Source organism: Branchiostoma belcheri, unplaced genomic scaffold, assembly GCF_001625305.1.
Source record: "Branchiostoma belcheri isolate BF01 breed outbred unplaced genomic scaffold, Haploidv18h27 scaffold16, whole genome shotgun sequence".
Classification (NCBI taxonomy): domain Eukaryota; kingdom Metazoa; phylum Chordata; class Leptocardii; order Amphioxiformes; family Branchiostomatidae; genus Branchiostoma; species Branchiostoma belcheri.
The window spans coordinates 851,325-855,045 of record NW_017803046.1 but is presented as its reverse complement, the minus strand read 5'-3'; positions in this window follow the sequence as shown (position 1 = coordinate 855,045).

Below are 3,721 nucleotides of genomic sequence, written 5' to 3'. Positions count from 1 at the left end.
ACTTCGATATCGTTTGTCGTTGCTGAGATCTCCTGACCCTAACCTAATTTAAGGCTAACCCTAACCCTAACCCTAACCCTAACCCTAGCAAAATTAAAATCGATCAATAACATGGAAACCATGGTATCATTGGAATCGCCTTCCGGTCAGAAGTTCAAAACTGCAAACCAATCTCGACCCTCGTCATGTATAACTGCAAATACCCATGACTCGTAAGAGGCCCTCTTCTGGCTTACTGTGCCCGACCGCAGTACTCATTTAAAATAAGCGTATACGTCCGACAATCGCTCGAACGCCGAAACTTCCCTGTCTAATCCTGCCAGTTATAAACAGGGTTTCACCTCAAATTCTTTTTAGATCAGTTCTGAGTGATGAAAGGGATTTTATGGTTGACCTAAATTCACGCTATTCGGGCACAATAATTGTTTTTGTCGGGACTCTTTTAATGAAACTCCATGAATTATAATGACCAAAGCCAAACATTTTATTTTGCGCCTAGTTTGACTGTTTTATGTGGTTTGTATGGTCACTGCTTTTTTATGGTGTTTGTCAGTTTTGAAGTTTAAGAAATTCACAAATGTTTAAAAATGTCAAATTTAACCATGGATCTTTATGAGTGACATACAATGTAATCTAGCTACCGGCATTTTATGAAATTATACGTTGACTTGTGATTATTTCTTCTCTTCATGAAATCATGTAGGTACATGTATCTGTTTCCTGAGAGTTCTAGCTAGCTGTGCAAGCCATGTCCTGAGGAGAGGAGATGACAGAGGCACAAGATGATTGGATCCAGCAGTATCAGGCCAGGTGAGAAGAATCTACATTCAGTATTTTACCTACCATTTACTTTGTGTTATTTGAGAAAAGTGTGTAACTTCTAATGTTACAAATGTATGTTAGGTGGCTGCTGACTGATGCAGTAAGTAAGGACTCCTGTCTAAAACTGACATGTCTTAGAGAAATTTGGACTAGACCTGGTTAGAGAAGTTTGGACTAGACCTGATTTGATGATTTTAGGCCAAAGAGTAAAATGAAGACTTTGTACAGGTTCACAAATTTTACAATGCTTCACAAATTTTAGGTTATTTTTTCTGTTATTTACTAAGAACTCTTGTGACACACCAATGGCACTAAATATGGTTTGAAGAATTAACCAAATTTTTCTTTCACTGTCATTCAATGTTGCCCGGATATGTGCTTTTTTGACATCACACTTTTCTTTCATGTAACTGTTACTACATTGTAGTAAGGTGTGTGCTGATGTTCCTGTTCTGAAACACATGATGAGGGATGACATCTATCCAAGCCAGACCAGGCCAGGCCAGGGCTCACTGCAAACTATAGTTGAGTTGAAGACACAGTGAAGTGAAGAGTCTATACAGGTATACAGGTGTGTACAAATTGCTTATATTTTGTTAAGCTTTAAACGTATTATCATGCAGCCAGAAGAAGTTGACCAATCAGAAGGCTTCCTTTCCCATGGGTTTTCAGGCCCTAACCTCAAAAGTGGTAGGTTGTTAGAATAACGGACCACTTTTTGGACCGTATCCTAATAAAAAAAACAATAGAGACTGCAGGAAAAGTGCAGGTTTATAAGCACGAACTATTGATTGATTGATATGCAAATAAGTGAAGAAAAATTTTTGGAAGTCCAAAAGAAAACAAGACTGGCAATAAAAACATAAATTGCCGTCAGGCAACGGAGGTTGTTGGTAGGGTTGTTGGCACTGTCATGATTTTCGGGAAGGTACGTTTTGGTCTGTCATGAGTTTGTTAAAAATTACATCCAAGATACATCCAATTGTGAGTTACAGTTTCTTCTATCGGCATTATAAACCATCTTCTGTATCAAAAGTTACAACAGACGCGTACACTACCATTCAGGACAACATTTTCAAGAATAACATCACATTGTCATTGTTCCAGGAGACGCATCCTCAATACACTAAAGACAAATATTATCAAATTTAAAAAAAGTATGAAAGATATTAATAATATGCAATCGACGTGTGAAGAAAATTCAAAGTAGGTAAGTTTGCCATCTACAGTCCTAATACTTTAGGCAATTAATTGAACATGAAACAGTTGTCAGGGTCATACATCTTTTCTGTACTTTCGATGGTGCTGAACACCATCTACTAACACTATCGGGTAACATACCTGTCCTTGGTGCTGAACACCATCCACTAACACTAGCAGGTAACATACCTGTCCTTGGTGCTGAACACCATCCACTAACACTCACACAGTCATTGTTCATGTACATGGTTCTGTTCGCAATACTGATCCAAACAGCCAAACATATGAGATTGGTGACTTCGAACACATAAATTACAAGAAGAAATGGTTTCCTCGATTGCCTTTTATTTCAAAATCTTATGTTTACAGGCTCTGTGCTAGTAGTATTGCAATAGTACTTTAGTACATAAATCTGTACTGCCATTTAATTCAACAACATGTAAAATACATATATTTTGTATTTATTACTATAAATATTATGTATATTTCCTCATAAAGGATCAGTGATTTTGCCACATATTCACCCAAGGCACAACATTTTAATTCTATGGCACTTATTTATGGCCTTATAAATCCACTATCTACAGTGGCATCTGATCTATTGCACTGAGGAGTTATTGCACATCATTGATGCTTCAATATCAGCAGCATCATTTATATGAAAAAAAAGAAGTTTGAAATCCTTTCGTACAGCTTACCATTCCTTATCACCTTCTCATAGCACAATATTGTGTAATTCGATTCATGAAACCTAACAGTCATCAAAGTTACTGGACACAGTCACATACATATTAAAACATCTTGCCATTAAAACATCAAGCTATTGCCAATTCTCAAAATGTGACATGTAAAATTACACTGGAATTCAGATTGGCTGACCATCCATGGAATTCAGAGAATTCCTAGTATCCACAGAAATGGTCAGTTATCCTATTAACCAAATGCAAAAAAACAAACATCACCCATTACAAAATCTTGCTTTAAAGGAGCATTCAGTTTACCTACATGACAGTTATGTAGTGTTCAGTAAACCTAGTAGCTACCGTACCATGCCTGCATGTCTTTAGGTTTCCCTTCAGTGATTCCGTCTTTTCAGTAACAAATCATCGACATTTGAGGAACACAGAACCTAGTAAACACATTGAAGTGCAAACTGAACATTCGGTCAGAAGCTTTTTGTCTGTTTCTTTGCAAATTATTCAGATATTTTACTTTTATTTATCTACTTGCAAAAGCACAATTTGCATAACATGTTGATCTTTATGTATCGTCCAGGTAAAAGCCAGATGACAGGTACCTTTTTGGTAAATACCATATTTGCAATAAGGGTTAGGCCACATCAATTTGATTTGTTAAATTTGCTTTATTTTTGGATGCTTTCAGGAAAATCAACGGCGAAAAAAGAATAAAAACAGGCTTAGGCATCCTTTGATAGCCCCAAATGCTACGAGCCAAGACGTCAATATACTTGGCTGGTTCATAATTAAAACAAAGTATGAATTCTGAACTTTTAATAAAAGCACTACATTATTACATGGAAAAACTGTTACAACTAGAAAGACTTGGAGTCCGACTTTCCTCTACTGGTGGGGCAACACATGAGCATTTTTGAGTTAATTCAGAACTTAAATCCTATTTTTTTTGCAAATAATCCACAAAAAAAAATTTAGAAGGAAAATCCAAGAACCAATTTATTGAT